Below are 22,565 nucleotides of genomic sequence, written 5' to 3' on the forward strand. Positions count from 1 at the left end.
TTGTGAAGTTGACAGAATGTGAACCACCAATGTGGACAGCCTGGCATCTCTGGCCACAGTTAGTATTGGAGGAAACGTGCAGTAAGCTTCAAGGTTTGCTGCCCAGATGGGTGACTCTCAGGAGGTCTGGATGGTAAACCAATGTCCAGGTCCAATGTGCTAAATGAAGCCGAAGGAAGGGGAACCAAACTCGTGTGGGCCAAAAGGGAGCAATGAGGATCACTCTGCCCTTGCACCTTCTGGCTTTCTGAATGAACTTCATTATCAAGGGAAATGGAGAAATTGCATATAGAAAACCTGGAGGCCAATTTTGGACTACAGCATCAGTTGGTGATTGACCCTGTGGAGGGAGAAGGGTGAAGTAACTGCTGCACTTGTTGTTTGGGTACAAAGCAAAAAAAGACTGCAGCAAGGTTGACCCAAGTGACTGAAGATGTGTATTATGACTACCTGGTTGAGGGACCACTCATGAGGCAGGATGGATCTGCTCATTTTGTCTGCTAGAACACTGACACACTCATGGCTTCCAGCAGAGTGGATATGAGTGGGTTCCCCCTTGCTTGTCTATATGCCAAACTGCTGCCTTATTCTTTGTCTGGATAGAAATCACTACCTTCACGAGGGAGTCCTGAAAAGCATGCATACCAAGAAGGACTGCCCTCATCTTCAATATACTGATATGAAGACTGATTTCCAGGGGTACCAAAAACATTAGGCCCATCTTCCCTCTGAAATGCTTCCCCTCACTCCAGAAGGGATGCATCTGTGGCTACTATGACCAGTGACGGCGAGGAGAATGGTCGACCTTCCATTACCACTGAGGAGATCAACTACCACCTGATGAGAGTCCTGCAAATGGCTGTTAGACGAATTTAAGCATTAAAGGATGCAGTCCTAAGGATCACTAATCTGATAGGGTCCACTGAAGAACTCTAGTAAAATCTTGCAAGAGGAACTAAAATTATTATTGCCATCAACCCTAGTAGTCAGAGAATAACTCTTGCTGGAGGAGAGGGATGTTGAAGAACTTGAATAGCTACAGGACACAGAGAGGATATCCTGGCCTCAGAGTTTGGCTACTTGACTGATTGTACTCCGATGGCATCTAATGAACTCCATCTGTTATGTAGGTGCCAAATGACTCTTTGTGAGATTTCTAGCGAGCAGGAGTGAGAAGTCCCACTGTATGACCAGAAGTTCCCTAGTTGGAGACAATCATCTAAATATGGGAACACCCCAAACATTAGCAGTCAGATATGCTGCCACCAATACCATGCTTTTGGTGAACACCTGGGAAGCTGTGGTGAGATCACAGTAACCTGAACTGAAAATAATAGCTTCCAGCCAGAAAGAAAGAAATCTCCTGGACTGCCGCACTACTTTGATATGACAGTAGGCATCCCAGAGATCTACAGAGTACATCCAGTCATCCTTTCTCGGAAGGGGCAGAATAGATTGAACCATGACCATATGGAATTTTGTCTGTTTTACAAACAGACTGTAGTGAATTAGGTCCCCTATTTTTTCCATAACTAAGAACCTGGAATAGACTCCTGATCTTAACTGGTCTGGGGGGACCTGCTGAATGACTTTTTACTAGCAGCTGTTTTTTCTTCTGCTGCTATAGATTCCGTCTGACTGGGTGGAAAGTCAGGAATCCTTCTCTTTTGCCAAAGATGGATATGAAAAGGAACAGTATAGCCTCTGATGATTATTCTCAGCAGCCATGTATCTTGTGCGATGGTCTGCTAGGCCTGAGGGTGCAGGGAAAAGTGTCCTCTGACTGCCTTCACAGTGCAGCAGTCAGGCAATCCTTCAGAAGCACTGATAGGATCTCTCAGTGAAAGGACCATGAAATCATTGATTCTGTGGTTCACCTTTGCCTCTAGGGCAACATCTGTTGGGAGAACTCCTAGTTGGATATACATCCAGAGGAATCTCTGCATCATCTTGTTGATGTCTGCTTCAGTAAGTTTCCTCAATGAGCGAAAAGATCTCGATGAAGATACCACTGAAGGTGGTCTCGAAGAATGTCTCAAATGTAAAAAAGGGGAATGGCGCCTAGGACTCACCAGTTCAGGTGAGAAATGAGGAAGAAGCGTCAGTGATTCGATCCAAATAGTCAGATGCAACTGTCTTGGAGTTTTCAGTGATGGACCAAAGAGTTCAGATGGATCCAAAGAGCAGATCCTGGTTTCCTCCATCTTTTCTATTAGAATCCTTTTCTTTTTCTTTGGTGGCTTTTGGTTTATCTGGCCTTTTTGCTGAAGAAGCAGAAGAAAATGGTTGTGATGCTGATAACTGTACTGGAATCAAAGTGACTGAATGGAAATCAAACCCTGTAACACCCACTTGTCCCTGCACCCCTCAAGAGCCCTAGTACCAAAGGAGGCACGTGCTTTGCAATTCACATCCAAATGTGCTGCTACCAAGCAGTACATGAGAGAGTGGTGGAATTTTGTGACCGTAGGTCGAACACTTTTTAAAGTCTGGAACCTTGGTAGACATCAGGAGTAAGTTCTACTTGCCACATTCAAAAATACTATATCTAGATACTACCAGCTAAGGTTAAGACTTCAATAGCACTAATCAGGAGACAGCAAGAAAAACACAATCACTTACACTGATTGTAAGAGCTAGGAAAGATTTTACCGAATAATCTACAACAAGAAACTATTTATTTTTGGTAAATATATAATATATATCAGAGGACAGACAATTACAAAGAAATATGCTACAATATATCTCTGAAAAGGGTAATAACCAAGACCTGGCTTTTTGCAACAGCCTTCATACACATCCTTCTTAATCCGACAGAAAACAACATCTGAGGTAATTTGGTGGAACTCAGAGAATTATTGGGGGGGGGGTTTAGAGCCCTGGAGCCACAGCTCCTAAAAGGAGCCGAGGTCAAATACAAATAAGTTCAAGTCCCAAAGGTTGAATTGGATGAAAACAAATAACAGCTCCACTAGTTACATGGTTCCCAACAATATTCCAGGAAGTTTGTATGCAAGTATTAAGCATCACGAAACCCAACCCTTTCTAAATCTCTTTAGCCTTAGCCTCTCCATAGGCTATGTACCTGAAGTTTGGAGACCTGCCCCAGTTGTATGTCTCCACAAGGGTGGTTTCACAAATGACTGCATAAATATAGGCCTATTAGACTTACTAGCATTATCTGCAAAAAAAAAAAAAAAAAAAACATGGACTGTATTATCACTGAATTAATTGACAAATACACAAGCGACCTCCAAACCCTTCATCCTAATCAAGCTGGATTTGCTAAAAGCAGGTCATGCGTATACAACCTAGTAAATTTCTTTGCGAAGATTATGGAAGCCTTAAATGAGGGCCAGACTATTCACATTGTCACTCTCTATCCTTCCAAGGCCTTTGATACCAATCCCAATGTGGCAATTACAGACAAACTCTCCAGTTTCTGTTACCCATTATACTGTCTGGTGGATTGTAAATCAGCATACTGAAAGAATTCACATTGTGAAGATGAGGGGGGATATTTCCTGTAGCCATAGACATGTTACTAGCACCATTCCACATTCTTATTTTGCTCTAAATTCTCATAAGTGAAAATGTGCATTCAATGTCACTGGCTAAGCAACTGTTTGCAGATCATTACAAATTTGTAGTTGTCAATTTCAATTTTCCCTACTATGCAACCCACACCTGTATCAGATCAATGTCTGGGGCATTAGTCACAGATTCACCATGTTATGGAAAAATGTGACTCGTGTTTAATTTTTTTACAAAATGCATATTAACTTGTAGTTTTTTTTTTTACATACGAGTCAAATAAAATGTTTATATGTTTATGTCAAAGAAAAACTGAACAGATGTACGATTATGCAAGATATAGTTTCATACAAGTAGTAGCTTTATATTTCAACTGCTTTATAACTGCATTCTCTCTATTAGCAAATTATACTATGCTAACAGAAAATTTAAATGCCAAGTAAGTGCTGAAAGAGTTGAGGGATGTTATGTTATGCTGCAAAGTCTAGTTTCAAAAAGTTAATGAATTGTGCCTGGTATCTGTGAAAACCAGATTAATTAACAGTACGCTCTGGCCTTCTCAGGCTGGGGGATAGGTCTTTAAAAGGATGGCTATGAGATAATGTGTACTGGCACTGAATGTTACAAGGTTAAAAGATAAAAGTCTTAGACCAGGCAGTCTAAGTTTTACAATGCATATTTGTAAAGTGTTCACATAAAGCTCTAAGCAAGGATCACAAGTAATGTCAGAGTTCTGAGCGCATTAAATTAATAAAAAGATATAAATGTAAGCATTTTTTTTTCTTGTTGTTTGAGACTGATTTGAAAATTTTGTCAGGCAGTCTCTCAGCGGTCTTAATAAAATAAACCAGTACTTTGTACATCCTAAAGTGTCTGTCATTTTTGACTGAGTCAAAAGGTAACATTTCTTTATTATAATAACTGTATTTTAACTTTTGGTGTCGTGACTTCGATTATGAACTTTAGTATTGTTGCAGGGTAGTGTAGAATAAATTACAAGGGCCCAGCACAAAAAAATTATTCTGTGAATTCCACACTGTTTTGTATGAAATACTCAGAGACTTGAATACCTAACTATTCAGCCTGTGCAAACATGCCAGACTAGGTGAAAAAAATGATTTGTGGGATTTTTTTTTTTACTTAGATAATTCTAATTTAAAGAGTGAAATGATTAAATAACTATTTTTGTTAAATGACTGAGTTTACTTGATAGGAGCATGTAAACTAATAGTGGGAAGACCCCACAAATTATTTTTTAAAAAGTTTATTAATGTGTATGCACATACAACAGAAAAAAAATTAATACAAAGAGGCGCCTTACTTCCAAGATGGCTGCACAATGAGAAACAGCTAAACTCTTGCTCTCTAAGTGTGAAAACAGAAACTCAACAGAGAAGGCTAGTAGACCTTTGTGTTTATGGGTACATTTTAGTAGTTGGCTAGTAAGTGTACTGCCTGGATGCCAGGAAAATGGAAACACAGAGCACCTGCTCAGCTACAAAAAGTGAGGAAGAAAACACTGACTGGGGAAAGTTCTGCACCTGTTCAGCAAAATACAATGCAACCTCCAGACACGACTTCCAGTAACCTACAGGAAGATACAAGACTACTGCACAAAGACATGGTTGATGGAGTACAACTAACGAACAACAAATGTCTGGAATAAATGGAAGAAGCTTTAAACAGATATTCATTCATATGAGGTGATAAAGCTGCAAAAATCACAGGCTGAAATGAAGAAAAGGCTGGCTGAATATGAGACTGCTCAGAAAGAGAGGTTTCAAAAAATAATAGAATTAAAGGACAGAGCATATGTTCATAGGTGTGTACTAGGCTAATGGCCCTGGAGCCTTTACAAGCCTAGCCCATAGGATTACCCTGGCATCGTGCCACCTGACCTTAGTTCCCAGTGCCTCTGTCGAGTACTGCCACTGGAGTGACCCCCAAGGTGAATTTTCTATTTCCCATCCAATCATCAAGATTTCTCTTGAAGAGGTCCAGTGAGGTGCTCTGCTTGACATGTATGCAAAGTCTATTCCATAGCATGGGCAGTCTCTGGGATATGAACCTGTCCCTCCAGCATGTTCTGTTGATTGTGGTAATGAGGTTGAGGTCTCTGGAGTGCGTAGTGCGGAGGGATTTCTTTAGATGTAGCATTTCTAACAGAGCTGGGTCAGACATGGCTCTGTAAGTCAAGTAGAGATCACCTCTAAGTAGACGATATGAGACAGAGAACAGCTGGAGTTTTTTTTAGTCTGTCCATATAGGACAAGTGTTTAAGGCCTAGGATCCTCTTTGTGAGGTACTTTTGTGGCCTCTCCAGTTGCTGCAACTGTCTAGTCAGGTACATGCCAAATGGGGCATTGTACTCGATGATTGGCTTAATGAGGGAAGAGTAGAGGGAGACAATGACCTCTTGTATTCTTGGATGCAAAACCCTTAGTATTGAGATGTGCCAAACAGAAGGACTTTCTGACCACAGTGGCAATGTGGTGGGCAAAAGAGAGGTTGCTTTCAACCTGTGTTCCCTGATCTCTTATAACGCCTTCTGTGTCCAGTGGACTACCATCGATGTGGTAATTCAAGGGAACCGGGTTTTCCCAATGAAAATGACGACACATTTTTTGGCATTGAGCTTAAGGCCATGGTTCTGACACTAGTCATTGGTCTCAGTGAGGCCTTTCTGTAGGATGTCAACATCACTTGGGGAGTTAATAATAGCTCCCAACTTGCATTTGTCTGCGAACTTTGTCAGCCAGAGTCCCTTCGTGTTGGCCTGGACTTCAGAGAAGTATATACCAAACAGGAGAGGACCCGGGACCGAACGCTGTGGGACTCCACTCATGACTAGTCTGCAATCTGACTTGGAGTAAGCTACTTTCACACTGTGGGTTCTATTTGTGAGCCAGTTTGCAAGCCACCTAGTGATACAGGGGTTGATGCCTAGTTTAGTGAGTTTTTCTAATATTCCCGAGTGGGGAATGGTATCAAAGTTCTTGGCCAGATCCAGGTAGGTTGTATGAACCACCTTGCCTTCATCCACAGCTCTGGTGACTGACTCAAAGTCGTCAACCAAGTTGAGCAGGCATGATCTACTGTTTATAAAACCAAATTGTGTAGGATCCAGAGTTTGGAGATTCCCTATATCCTTGTTTACTAGGTCCATGATGATGCGTTCCATAGCTTTGCATATCAGACTCGTCAGGCTAATGGGGTGATAGCTCCCAGGGTCTGTAGTCATTCCTCCTTTGTGGAGAGGGATGACTGAAGCAGTGCACCATTTGGTAGGGGCAAAGCCTGAGGTGAGGCTGTGATTGAACAGGGCACACAAGCCAGTTCACTCTGTAGTTCATGTAGAACACAGCCAGGGATATTGTCAGGTCCCAAGGAAGCTGTATTCTTGGCCGTGGACAGTGCTCTTTTAACCTGTGCAGCAGTAATGCTGGGTGCCTGGCAATCTGCTGGTATTGTGATTGGTCCTTTGGGGGGAGGGATAAATCTGGCACTGAATCTGTCGGTCAGTATACTGGCAATATCTGCTAGCTTGGTATAGGAGATCCACCCACCAAATGTAGCTAGCAAGTATGACTGGTGCAAGGCATCCGCACATGTTCAAAAGTTAAACAAAAAATACAGCCAGCACCTGAGGACTCCATACTGAAAAAATATATTTATTTCATCTTCCAATTCCACATACAGACTGGTTTCAGCAAAAAGCCTTCTTCAGTGGTAACTTTCCAATTTCAAAGCTGCTTATTATAGTATCAAGAACAGCAATTATGACATCACTTCCCTAATTGTTTCATTACAAAATCTAAATGCAAAATCAAACATAGTACAAAAACTATAAACATGGCTGTATATGTAAATCATATACATGCCAATTATAAATATCAACATAATAAATAAACTGAATATTATACTAGATTGTTTGTAAGTAGATTTACTTCATAACTTGTCATTGAACCCTGGATGAAATAAAGCTCCCAATTTAATGACCCATTTCCTTTCCTTACTAGGAAGTATGGAATGCCAACCTTGTTTAGATAGTCTATTACCCTTGACTCTATCTATAATAGCGAACATAAAACTAGCTGTTTTGTGTGACTGACAATGTCTGGATAGTGCATTAGTTAACTTTTTATTTCTAATTTCACTAAGATGTTCAGAAATACGACTTTTCACTTATCTGGAAGTTTGCCCCACATAAAAAGCAAAACACTGACACATAACCAAATGCACTACCCAGTCAGAACTACAATTGTCAAAAAAAATGAATATATAATTGACCAATATTCTTACTGCTAAAAGCTGTAGTTTTAAACATATATCTACAAAAGCTGCAATGTCCACAGGGGTGAGAGCCCACCAACTTATCCCCAATAATAGTAAGTTGGTTAGAACGAGAATGTTTTTGAAGGGTCCTTTTATAATGGGCAAAATGAGAATTCAAAGTTTTTCCTCTCCTAAAGGAAAATAAACATCTATCCAACAAAAGGGGACTCAATTCTTCATTAGCTTTAAGGATATTCCAATGTTTATTAACTGTGTTTTGCAACAAATCAATATTGTTACCAAATGTGGTAACCAGCCTCATGGTCTGTGATTCACCCCTTTTTCCTTTTTCTTATACTCTAATAGATCCAGTCTATTACAATTAGTAGCCCATTTACTGGCTCGATGTACATCTGGTGACCTATAACCCCTCATTAGGAATCTCTCTGTAAGATCCTGCTTGGTCTCCAAATAATCACTGTCTGTAGAACATATTGTTCTCATTCTTAAAAATTGGGATTTTGGAATATTATTGACTGTATGCCTGGGGTGAAGACTAGATGCATATAATAAGTTGTTATATTATGGGTACTTTCTGTAAACTAAACTGCTCAATGTATCATCTAGTTGCCGTAAAATTTTGCCATCCCAAAAATGAATCTCCTTGATCTCATAAGTAGCAGTGAATTCAATCCCCCACTGGTTTCCATTAACATATTCCAGAAACTCCAAAAGATAATCAACACCTCCATGCCATGCAAGCAAACAATCATCCAAAAATGCCTCCCATATGTCTATTTCAGTAAGGAAAATGTTATGCATTTCATCATAAATGATTACATCTTCTATATACCCCATAAAAAGGTCTGCATACATGGGGGCAAATGAGGCCCCCATAGCTGTTCCCTGTTGTTGCCAATAACATTCCCCCTTAAAATGAAAGACATTTTTTGTTGAGCTATGTTCTGTCAAACAAGGGTAGTAAAACCCGGTGGATACAAATTTACTTTATTAAGCCAATAATCCAGAGCTTGTAATCCCACCCAATGGAGGATACTAGTATAAAGGGATATGACATCCAGCGTGCACATGAGCCAGTGTGGTTCCAATTGAGAATCTGAAATAATTTTAAGAAACTCTGTAGTATCCTTTATCCTTGCCCTAACATATGGTAATAACGGATGTAAATATTGAGTCAGAAATATAGAAATAGGCTCTGTTAAGGACCCTCTCCCAGAAACAATAGGCCTACCAGGAGGCTGACTCAAATTTTTATGAATTTTGAGCAAAAGGTAAAGGTACTGTTGGGCCAAATCACTGACCATGAGCTGCTGTTTAACCTGTACACTGATAATGCCCTCCTCTACTGCTAGCTCTAAAAATGCATCAGTTTCCTTTTTGAATTCTGGTGTGGGGTCAGTTGGCATTTTCCTATAATACTGAGGGTCAGACAATTGTCCATTTCCCTCATTCCAGTAATAACTGGCATCCATAATTACCACTGCCCCACCTTTGTCTGCCGGACGGATGACAATATCAGTGTTAGCATATAAATCCTTAAGAGCCTGTTGTTCCCCCTTTGAAAGGTTATATCGAAACCTCTGAGATAGATTATAGTTAAAATGTAAATCCTTCAAAACAGCCTCCTGAAAGATGGCTACATGCTTGTTCATTGGTGGCATAAATTTTGATTTGTGAAAGTGAAATTCAGTAGAGCTAGAGGAAGACTCAGCTGTACCAAAATAATTTTAAATTTAACTTTCTACAAAAAGCAATCAAGTCTGACACAAAAACATGTTCTTCCACAAAAAAGCTAGGTACAAATCCCAAACCTTTATTAAGTACGGGCTGTTCATCTTTAGATAAAACATACTTGGAGATGTTATGTATGTTATAAGTGTTAGTTACTACTTCATTATTGATTGCAACAGATTCTCTAAAGTCTTTTACCCCTAATGGGCTGACCTGGGTCCTTACTTTCTTGGGGTCTGGAGACTCACTTACAAATGTACCCTCTCTATCAGTCATAGAAGATTCTTCCCCCGAGTTACTAAAACCTTGTGTGAACTTCTTAAGTAGAGAACGAGGCCTTTTCTTTCTAATATTAAGTCTGTTCATATTATTCTCTTTGAATCTAACCCCCCCTCTGTGACTCAAAGGGCCTGCCCCTCTCATAGTCATCCATATCTCTATGGAATTTGAGCAACTTCCTTTCTTTGATAATATTCTCAAAACTGAGAAGATCCCTGGATAGTTTTCCCAAGTTCTCCACAAAAGGTGGGCTTCCCTCAAATTGTTTCATATTCTCACATATTCCTTTAACCTCCTGAATATTCTGTTCAATGGTTCTTTGATAACAGGATGTTAAAATTTCAACAAATGTCATAGTGGCCCTTTGTTGAGCCTTATTCCAGTCCTCCATCAATATATCATCTGGTTTTCCAACCAAAGGCTGGGTTCTAACTCTTAGGCCACGCAGTGTAATACCTTTGCATTTGTATGCCTTAAATAATTTTAGGTACCATATATTGGTTCTCAAGATTTTCATCTCCTTATTTAACCTTTGAAACAGCAAGTTACAGCAGTCTACTGGATATCCAGATTGTTCCTGTGGGACTCCTTCCCACTAGTCCCAATACCAAACATTTTTAAATCATCACGATCGGCACAAAGCCCCTGTAAAATATTTTGGAGGTCCATGACCATAAGCCACTAACTTGCACAATTTAAACACCAAAATTGTGGCCGGAGGTTAAAATCAGTGTGACTGTGTTTTATTTAGAAGATGGAAAATCCACTATCCAATTGTTTAGCCCTTGGGAAAACACCCATTAAATTAACCCAAGAACATATCAGCCTTAACAATAAACTATTACTATAGAGAGAGGCAGGTCCCCAGAGCCCACTAGTGGGAAATATATAAACCAAGAGGACAAAATAATCTACTATCTTAAACTAAAAAAAAGTTTATATATATATATATATATATATATATATATATATATATATATATATATATATATATATATATTATTTCTTTTTGTTCAATAGAATATTCTCATGAGAATAACATACTCAAAAGTAACAAAATCCAAAAGACTATGTAGATTATTACAATCACTATTGTCCTACAAATCCCATACTATAACCTCCTTATGATGAAAAAGCACAAAAAGTCCCTTAAAATGTAAGTCGTTCTAGTCTCCTGACTATATGTTATGTAAAAAATGAAATAACAGACCCCAGCATTAATATTACTCCATCTGTATCCCAAATGAACAAATACAACCACTAACCTACTTCACATCTCAGTGGAGTGGTTGTATATATAATATATTAAATCCTATACTTGGGAAATCAGGTGTTAATAGGTAATAAATCATATATGTACAAACTTCCTACAATAAATCATTCTACTTGTGTTAATACTCATATTGCAGTATTGTGACCAAACAACACAAAGCATAGTAATGAATGAAAACATATATCATTACCATTGTTCTAATTAAGCTTGTAGCTTTCTAGATGGAAAATGTTACTACCAACAATGTCATTAGAACACAAACTTTTTAAAGTCAAGGCAATATTGGTTAACAAAAGCACTTTTTACAAAAAGAGTTTTTTTGTCTCAACATAGAATCCGAGAAGAATGATTGTTCATAAAAGTCCATTAAATCATGCAACAGCATTCTTATTGTGACCGAAAACACTTGATTGAATCCAAACACATTTCGCATAGAGAAAAATGTCTCTGTATTTCTTTGGACTTTGTAAAAAAACACTTCTTTATAACCTCGATGTTGTAACAAAAAGCCCCTGTTTAAATAAAAGGAGCCTTAGGTACACATAAAAAATGTCTCTATATTTTCATGGCCTTGGCATAAACGCCTTCGTATAACCCTCGTATTGTACAGGAACAGACTCAGATGTCTTATTCAAATGACCATATAACTTCAGAGTTGTGTGTGTGTGTGTGTGTGTGTGTGTGTGTGTGTGTGTGTGTGTGTGTGTGTGTAAAACACAAACAAAAGCTGGAACTAGACATTTAACAAAAAGGTGTTATGTAAGGTGGGAATAATTTTTTTAATAGTGTTGCTTTCTGTGATGTCTTAAATGTTAATGGTCTCACAGATAAATACAGAAAAATAAGAATAGTGAACTATATTAAAAATATAGAGTGAAAATAACTGTTACAGGAGACACACTTGGAAAGAACTAAGCATGGGAATTTGATAAAGAAAGGTTTTCAGGATGATTATTCAGTGGAATATCTCGGAAAAAGGCAAAGAGGAGTAACTTGTATTAATTGCAAGAGGATCTCCAATACTGATAAAAGAGAATAAAAAAGACAATAATGGCATATTTGTAATGCTAAGGGGCTACTAGCAAGGGAGGAGGAGGATTACACTGGTATGCATTTATATTTATATTCCACCTAAAACTGCTATAATGGAGCTTATGAAAATTCTGGGAAAAATAATCAGTTTTCAGCAAGGAATATTACTTCTAGGTGGGGACTGGAATTTGATTTGCAGTAGTGAAGAAGTGTCTGGGGAGCCCAGAAGGGAAAGTACAACAGAGAAGAGTAGATTTTTGAAGAAATTTATGAAAATGTTTGGTATGGAAGATGTGAATTCAGTAATAGGAGTTCAAAGTGAATTTACACATTATTCCCCAAGATTTAAAAACTAGGCTAGGGTAGATAGAATTTACATTTCACAGGAACATGTTCATTTAACTGAAGGTCTCGATACACACCCAATAACTATTTCAGATCATGCACCAATAATAACTAAAATAAAAATACAGGGTAATGAAACAAAAATGAGAAACTGGCATGCTCCCACCTATCTGTTGAAAAGAGAGGAATTCAAGGAATTGGTAGCAGAGATTATTCAGGAGCTATTTGAGAGGATAGAAATTACTTCACCCCCTGCACAAAAGACCACAGTGAAGAACTTCTCAAAAGCCGACTTCACACTTAAGACTGAAGTGGGATCCTTCAAGGCCCCTGGGCCAGTGGAAACCACAACCCACACCGCTGAATCCTTTATAAATGCCTTCTACGGGCACCTTCAAGAATGCATGGATCATGCAAACCCTAATAAATCCAAGACCCATTCCCCCAAAGGCAGGCGCCCTGTCTGGCGGACCCCAGCCATTAACAAACTTTACAACAGCAGGAGGAAGCTACTACATGACAGAGCAAAATCACTAAAAGGGAAGGCATCTCTGATCAGTACTAGCAAAAAACTACGATCACTCATAAAATCATCCAAGGCCAACTTTGAGAGAAAAATCGCAAAAGACACAAAAGACAATCACAATGCCTTCTTTAGCTATGTTAGAAACCTGGGTGGAAACTCCCAGATATGCTCAGAGTTAGTCCAAAATGACACAAAATACACTGAACCTACAGACATTGCCAACATTCTGGCAGACAGGTTCAGTGCAAATTTCTCCGCCCCCTCCCCCCCAAAAGGAGAAATATCTATCCCAGCAGAGTGTAGCCTCCCTAACATCTCAGATGCCCAGGTGAGAGCCACCCTTTCCAAAGCTAAAAACACAGCATCAATGGGACCGGACGGTGTCCCGGGCTGCGTGCTACATGAACTCCAAGAGGAACTAAACCCGAACATAAGGCTGCTGCTTAATCTTAGCCTTACTATAGGATACGTACCCAAAGAGTGGCGTACAGCAACAGTGGTCTCACTCCACAAAGGCGGTGCTTCTACGGACCCTGGAAATTACCGCCCCATAAGCTTGACGAGCCTGGTCTGCAAAGCTATGGAAAGGATCATTATGGAACTCATAAACAAAGACATTGGGGACCTACAGACATTGGATCCTACCCAATTTGGCTTTGTCAAGGGCAGATCCTGCCTTTTGAACTTGGTCGACTTTTTTGAAACAGTCACTAAGGCCATTGATGAGAGTAAGGCAGTTAACACAGCCTACCTTGACCTTGCAAAAGCCTTCGACACAATACCCCACTCGGGCATCATAGACAAACTCACCAGCTTAAATGTAAACCCATATGTCACAAGATGGGTTGCAAACTGGCTCAAGGACAGAACCCACAAGGTCAGAATTGCTGGAGCCATGTCAGACTCTAAGCCAGTCACAAGCGGTGTCCCACAGGGCTCAGTCCTGGGACCCCTCTTGTTCGGCATTTATTTTTCCGAGGTGCAAGCAAATATAGGAGGATTGTGGCTGACAAAGTTCGCAGATGACTGCAAACTGGGCTCCATAATTGATACTCCAGCGGACACAAGCATCCTTCAGAGAGGCCTCATAGAAACGGATAATTGGTGCCAGAGCCATGGCCTTAAACTGAACATCAAAAAATGTATAGTCATACCCTTTGGGAAAAACAAGGTACCCACAAATTACCACATAGGTGGTAATCCATTAAGTACGGAAGAGGTAATCAGGGACCTAGGGACCCAAGTTGACAGTAACCTCTCATTTGACACTCACATTGCCAAGGTGGTTAGGAAGAACTTCTATATTGCCCACCTTATCATGAAGGGATTCACATCTAGATCAAGAGAGGTCATTGTGCCCCTGTACTCTTCTCTTATCAGGCCCATGATTGAGTACAATGCCCCATTTGGGATGTATCTTACCAGACACCTGCAGCAGTTGGAAAGACCCCAAAAGTTCCTCACCAAGAGGATAAAGGGTCTCAAACATATGTCATATGCTGCCCGGCTGAAGAAACTCCAGCTCTATTCAGTCGCATACCGCCTACTCAGAGGTGATCTATGCCTGGCGTACAAGGCCATGTCCAATCCGAAGTTAATGGACATGCTCCACCTCAGAAAATCCAAATCCATCAGAGCCACGAGAGCAAGAGATTTGAACCTCAACACAGAAATAAATAGGACGTGCTGGAGGGACAGATTCATAACCCAGAGGCTCCCTACACTCTGGAACAGAATCCCAGTCCATGTTAGGCAGAGCCCCTCACTAACTCTCTTCAAGAGAAATCTTGACGAGTGGATGGGAGATCGTAGGTTTACCCCGGGGTCATCTCTGTGTCACTACTAGACAGAGGCACAGTAAACTAAACCCTAAATGGGCGTAGTATTCTCATCCCAAGGGGTGGCGAAAGCCACACACACTCTGGCTAGGCTTATAAATGCCCTAGGGCAGATAGCCTAGTACGAACCTTTGAATATAGCTAGGGAGTGGGATAAAATTAAGGTGGACTTTAAAATTAGCGTGGAAGTAAAAGAAAGGCAGCTATGGTTAAGAACGGACTAACTAATGTTAAAGTACTGCAGAACAGAGGGAATCTCACAGAACAAGAAGAGGCTCAACAGCAGAGTGCTACACAGAAAATAAGGGATTACCTCAATAATATACATGAGTTTAGAAAGATTGCTGTTAAGTAACAGTATTTTGATAACACTAGAGCACAAAAACTTTTAGCACAACGACTCAGGTAAAAGAAAGTAGAAAGGGCTATCACCAAATTTAGGGAGCCTATCACAAGGAAGGCAACAAGAGATTGTGTAGAGGTATTAGAAATATTTTGGAAATTCTATAAAAGTCTGTATAAAGCAGAGAAATATGGAAATCAAGAAAAGGTACAAATGGAAATGTTTCTGGAAGAATTAAGTATGCCAAGGTTAGAGGGAGATGAGGCTCAATTACTAGCAGGATAGGAACAGATGAGAAAAAAATTGTGATGTATAATCAATCTACAGGAAAGTCAAGGAACAGATGGTATTGCTGCAGAAGTTTGGAAGTCAGGAGGGAAAAACTGATAAAGATCTGGAAGGTTGGTTTAACAGTATTTTAAGAGGAGGAGAAGTACCAACATTCTGGAATAAAGCAATGGTATCTGTAATACTTACAGAGTAAAGATCCATCAGATCCAGCTTCACACAGGCCTATTTCAATATTAAACCATGATTATGAAGTGTTTGTTTATAATGGCTAAAAGAATGGCAAAAGTAATGCCAAAATTGATAGATATGCATCAGTGTGGTTTTGTGGAGAGTAGGCAAACATTTGACAACATTAACAGAACATTAATAGAACACTGATGATCCAAATTGAAGCAGAATGTAAGAAAATACCATTGTTGGTGTGTCTTGATGCAGAGAAAGCGTTTGGCAGAGTAAGCTGTGACATAATGAACAGGGCAATGGAAGCATTTGCATTTCCTGAGAAAAATATAAGGTTGATTAGGAGGCTGTATGAGGGATTGGAAGTGAAAATTAAAGTGGGTGGGGGCCCTTCTGTGAATTTCTGCTTGAGCAGAGAAATCAGGCAGAGGTGTCCTCTCTCCCCCTTGTTACTTGCATCATGTTAGATTGTGGACATTTTTATATGGGCAAGGCAAAGAGAATATTGAGTAGAAGGATCTATGAACACTGTTACAGCATTTTTAAAAAGGATGAAAAAAATGCACTTTTTAAACATATTTACAAGAATCCTACACATTCTTTTAAATATGGTATTCTAGAAGTAGTTGGTAAGAATTTTAGAGGTGGTGACTGGACTAACAAGTTGTTTAGGACAGAAGTTAGGTGGCAACTTAAACTAAATGCTACTGAACTCCCTGGTATTAATGAACATATCAGCATTAAACCTGAACTAAAGTTCAGGGCATTAAAACTTTGAAAGTTTAATTTTTTAACTTCTGATTCTGCATTTTCATCTCTTTTTATATTTCATTTTTTTTTTTTTTTTACTTGTTTTCTCAAACTAAAAAAGGGGGGGTTGAACCTATACTTAAACACTTTACATTGTTATTTAAACACTGTCACTTTATTTTCAAATAAGCATTAATTATTGATTAATTGAATGAACTTTGTATAAAAGCTTGTTTGCAATTGATGTTTAACAGTTCTGATGAAGTTTTGATTACGAAAGCACTTGACCTACACGTATTGGATTGTTTTTTATGCCATTTGGATTGTCCTATTAATAAACTGTCATAGTGAGTTGTAGAATATGGATAGTAAGATACAAGCAGTTAAAATGTTTTAGTCCCATTAGTCATACACAGGTCAGACATATTTTTGTCAACCAGAGGAGAAGTTGTGGATAGCAGCTAATAAAGACCTAAAGGACTTTATCTGGGAGGGGAAGATGGCAAGAGTCAAGCAGGATAAGCCAATTCTTCCAGTAGAACAGAGCAGATTGGGATTACACGATTTGAAGGGGTATTTCAGAGCTACACAGTTAAGGGCTCCTATACATAGCACAAGCAGAAAACTATAATTCAAAGTAGGAAGGGATGATGATGAAACATGGGGAAGTTCAAGAAACAATGACAGACTGTCATTTTGGATGCAAGCATTTAAGGAGGAATAATAATAATCATGCAGAATATTATATCTATAAAGTAGCAGGAAGTATCCCAAAAACTAAGCCAACAAGGGAACGTAGAAAGGAGATTCTGCTGATAGGGATGACTGCAATTAGGGATACAGACAGTAGGCAAGAGGGGGCTGGAATTTATTGGAGAAAACTAGCGAAGGAACCAAGGTATTTGGAGTAAATAACTAGAGCGAGAATGATGATAAAATGGGGAGACACCAAGAATTTGTTTGGACTGCAGGTTAGAGACCGTCTTCCCTATCAAGGACTGATATCAGAGTATAGGAAAAGAGAAAGAAATGGGGAGGGGGTCCTAAATGAAAGACCAGCACTGATAGAGTTTTTAGTAGAATCTAGAACAGAAGCTGCCATTAAAAAAGGAATAATCAGTGGAGCACATACAATATTGCATGATAACTATAAGACTCAATCAGAGGAGGTTAGAAAGGATTGGGAAGCGAGACTGGATAAAGAATTCACAAAGAAACAATGGGAGGATATATGTATGTCTCCCAAATATCTAACAAAATCTAGATGATCTAGGATTTTTACTTGGAAATGTTTACATGGATATTTTTGTACCCCATTTAGACTCCAGAGAATTTCTCCTCAGGTAGACAGCAAATGTTGGAGGTGTGACAGGGAAGAAAGAAGTAATTGGAACATTTTCTGGCAGTGTGGTGAGCTCGCAAAATTTAAGGATTCTCTACGGGATGCACTGTTGGAGATGCTTGGTGTGCAGATTGGTGTGACAAGGGAGATGATTTTTCTGAGCAATAATACAGAACTGGAATTGCTTGGACATGGTAAGGCCTTGTTGTGTCTAATTATGGTGGCTGCCAAAAAAAAAAATAAATAATAATTTCTAGAAAATAGAAATCAAAATCTAAACCAACTATACTAGACATAGTGGAATATAGTAACAGAGATAAAACAACTGGAACTGAGATCTTTAGAAAAGTGTAGGAGTAAACTACATAGAAAAAAAATGGGAAGGGTGGGAACAGTACATATAAGGGGGGGGGATAGGTTTAAAAGAAGGCAGGACTTAAACGAGCTATATAACATTTGACTGAAAAAGATTGGGTAGAATATAAGTGATGCATAATGTTTGCAAATGGGAGTGTGTCAGTATAGTTTGTGATGTAAAATTCTTGCAACTAGGATTGTGTCGGTGTGGTTTGTTTTCATTTATATATTATTAATTATTTATATTTATATATTTATACGGACAGCGCAGTGGTGTTGCAGTTGCATTTTCGCCTCACGGCAAGAGATTCTCCAGTTCGATTCTCGGCTGGGTGCCTTCTGTATGGAGTCTGCATGTCCTCTCTGCGTTCGTGTGGGTTTTCTCTGGGTGGTCCAGTTTCCTCCCAGATTACAAAAACATGCATCTGGAGCATTTCTCTCCAGGCCTCTGCTGAAGATTGGCTTTGTTACAAGTCGAACTTTCCTGGTAAACAAATGTAGACTAAAATAAATAAATATAAATGTATGATTGCCTATGTCATAAGTGATGGTTTAATACAGATGTTTCTTGTTTAAGAAAAAAAGGGCAGGAAATGAATAACGTATGTAATGTTGCTTAGGTTATATGATATATAGCAAATTATGAGAAGTACAATGTTTATAAACATGAACATGTTAATGTAGTTTGATTGCTTTTATTTAAATGTATATTTTCTTATGTCACAAGTGATAATTCAGTAAAGGTGTTTAAAAAACACAAAAAGGCGTCTTGTGTCGAGGGTGGTACCCCCCAAGAGAAAAGACTACAAGGTAAGAGGTATGAGAGATGTATTGTGTTGTTAAATTAAGTTCACAAGCCTATGGCATGCTAAAACATCTCCTCTGTCATTGCACAATGACAGAATTCCTACCCTTATCATCCTGTATGGTGTTTAAACTGGTAAAGTCACTTTTGCTGAATTAGCAGAATCCAAAATCTATAAGGTAAGATTTAATAAAAAAATGAAAACAAAGTTAAGTAGACAGAATCAAATCCCTGCAAAGGGAACACCTGCATATTGTATGCATCATAGTTATAGAAGAAAAAGTTATAAGTATTTAAATGAGTGGTTTCAGCTTACTAAAAGTTGCCCTGGTGTAGCGTTTACATTAAATAAAACTTATGGTAAAAATAAATTAGGAAATTTGAGGGATATTTTAAAAGAAAAAAAATTGAGGAACAAAGGGCATTATTTTATTCTTGATACACTAAATCTCTTAAAAAGGAAGAAAAACCACCATTAAGGGGATTACAGGATACTACTAAGAAGTTGCTGCAACACGTAAAACAAGTTAAAAAGGCAGTACAGGCCAGTACAAAGGGATCCCTTTATCCTGTCTTGGCAGGTGTGAAAAAAACTGGAAATAGTGAGAAAGCAGAGACTTTAAAAGAGGATAATAATCCTCCAGTAACTACTGTACCCCCACCCCCTATATGCCCTGAAAGGGGTGGCACTTGTGCAAAATTCCATTGTTGCTAAGACTCCTGCATTTTGGTCGTGTCCATTGGACAGCAGGTCTGTGCGGTACTGTTATAGCTCAGCCTAGTTCCCCTACTCAACCCACACCTTCAGAACAGGCATCTGCAGTCGGGAAGGTTCTTCTTCCTCTCATTTTCAACAAGCTTCTACCTCTCCAACAGGAGCGCTAGTATTTGGCACTCCTGTGCCTCATGGCACGCACTCACATGACAGGGTAAGAGAAAAGGTTATCGCCTCTGGACACAATCTTTTGGCACAACTCAAAAAATATTAGGGGCTAATAATAGAGATCTTGTTCATTGCCCCAGGACCCCTACTGATTTGTATACTACATCCAAAAGTTTTCCAAATATTAAAAAAAAAAAAAAAAAAAAGATCCATTAAGGTTTAAAGAAAAATTTAAAACTATAATAATAAAATGTTATAACCCTACTTTGACAAATTTAAACCAGCTGCTTCAGGTAGTCAATTCAGATAAAAAAGTTAGTTGAAAAGGCTGGAATAACAGATTTTACTCTCACAGGAAATGCACTTACAGACAAAAGGAGAGAGAGGGTTGTTAAATAAAATTTCATAAGTATGTCAAGTTAAGACAGACTGGTCTAAAATACAGGCATGTAAACAAAATAAAGGGAAAGCCCCTACAGATTACTTGAGCTGTCTTAAAGCAGTGTTTGCTGGCCAGTCAAAAATACCAGATTCAAAAGTACAAGCAAAGTCAGATATTGCAGCTGCTTTTGTGCAAGGTCTGTAAGCCCCTGCACAAAATCAAATAAAGCAAGTGCTTATATACTGTCAAAAAAGGACTTGGGAGTCCTTAAGTGCTGAAAAAAAGAAAAACAAAACAAAAAAGGATACTAAGGATAAGCTGTTAACTTTGCAAATATAGCAGTTAAAAGCCCCAAGGGGACGAAACAAAGGGAAAAAAAGCTGCTGGGGGGGGGTGCTTGGGGGTTAGTAAGAGTGCTGGCAAACAAAAAAAAAGGTGCAGTTGGTTGTGGTAGTGTCCCTCTTGCATTTTGGTCAACTGTCCATTGGACACCAGGTCATCTAATGGATCGTGTTTCAATTGTGGTAAAGCAATACATCGGAAAAAATGCCCATATAAGCAAATGCAAAAAGTCTAAGATATGTGGACTGAATGGCAGCCAAATTATAGAAATACTGCATTCCCCCCCACCTTCTCAAATTAAAAAAAAAAGTAAAAAAAACCCACCATACTGACTGTCAAAATAACAAAAATAAATTTTGATCCTTTGCTGCAAATGGACCAAAAGGGACCCTATGTCAAGGTAAACATAAATTTAAAACTAAATCCTTTCTTGGAGGACACTGGAGTCACTAGGCCTGTGTTAAAAGTTACTTCAGACAGCCAGATACCAGTTATCAAAGCATATAGTAAAAGCAGTTGGGGTAACAAATGCTACTGTTACACATCCTCTTTCTAAACCTATACCTATTTCTTTAGGACCTATTAAAAAAGGCACTCTTTCCTTTTGAGTACTACTGCACTGGTAAACTTGTTTAAAATAGACATGCTATGCAAACTGAGCTGTACTGTTTAATGTATACCTAAAGGGGTGCATTTAAATGTTCCAACAAAATCAAAGGAAAAAGTATTAGCAGTCTTAACACAAGCTAATAAACAGCCTGTTAAAGGTATACAGACAGCTAAATAACTGTTGCAGCAGATACTTGCTAACTTATAGGCTAAACATGCTAATAAAGGTAGGTACAATAAAATCCACAAAACCAGTAAAAATAAAATTAGATCTATGTAAACCTCCCTAGAGTTCAGCAGCATCCACTAAAATCAAAACCAAAGGCAGAGCATAAAATCAAAACTGTTAAAAGACTTTCATTTTATTTTGTCACAAAAAAATGGGTTTGCTCAGTGGACTTTCAAAAAAAAAACATGGAGACAACTATTGTCTATTTTAGTCCAGCACTTGATTCCACTGCAAAAAAATGTCCACCATGCTTAAAGGTGGTAACTGCAGCCACCATTCGAATCGATCTTGCACAATCACTGGTACTTGTGCATGATCTTACAGCAGCTGTCATTCTGTATCATCTCTCTTAAAATGAAAACTCATCTCCTCTCAGCTGCACATCTACCCGAATATAAACTTACACTTCTTTCTAATCCTTCTATTTTTCTTGTACACTGTCCTGTTCTAAACCCTGCATCTATGTTACCTACTGCTAAAGATAGTAAAGAGCATGACTTTGTGTGTGTGTGTGTGTGTGTGTGTGTGTGTGTGTGTGTGTGTGAGAGAGAGACTAATTATATGCTTTCATAGGTTTATAGGTTCATAGGTTGGTACTAGGCTATCAGCCCTAGGGCCTATACAAGCCTAGCCATAACAATTCCCTGGCTATTTCTTCCCACATTATTTATTTTCCTGGACCCCTGTCTAGCAGGGCGACTGACGTGATCCCTGGGGTGAATTTCCTTTCTTCCATCCAATCGTCAAGGTTCCTCTTGAAGAGGTCCAAAGAGGCACTCTGCTTGACATGTATGGGCAATCTATTCCAGAGTCTGGGGAGTCTCTGGGTCAGGAACCTATCCCTCCAGCATGTTTTGTTTATTGTGATGACAAGGTTTAGATCCCTGGAGCGTGTAGCTCTGAGAGATTGGGATTTCTTTAAGTGTAGCATGTCCAACAGCTCTGGGTTTGACATGGCCTTGCATGTTAAGCAGAGATCGCCTCTGAGCAGACGATATGCAACAGAGTACAGCTGGAGTTTTTTAAGGCGGTCAGCGTAGGGCATCTGCTTTAGGCCTGTGATTCTTTTAGTGAGGTATTTCTGAGGCCTTTCCAGTTGTTGCAGATGTCTTGAGAGGTACATACCAAATGGGGCGTTGTATTCTATAATGGGTCTAATGAGGGATGAGTACAGTGGGACAATGACCTCCTTTTTTCT

At 39.1% G+C, this 22,565-nt stretch overlaps 1 protein-coding gene across 3 annotated transcripts in view; it reads right to left on the reverse strand.

Moving 5' to 3' along the window:
• CENPH (centromere protein H) overlaps positions 1 to 22,565 on the reverse strand; it is a 620,329-nt gene that overhangs the window by 17,979 nt on the left and 579,785 nt on the right. The window lies entirely within an intron of this gene.

The sequence above is a fragment of the Protopterus annectens genome, chromosome 6.part1, assembly GCF_019279795.1.
Source record: "Protopterus annectens isolate FY-2018-M chromosome 6.part1, PAN1.0, whole genome shotgun sequence".
Classification (NCBI taxonomy): domain Eukaryota; kingdom Metazoa; phylum Chordata; order Ceratodontiformes; family Protopteridae; genus Protopterus; species Protopterus annectens.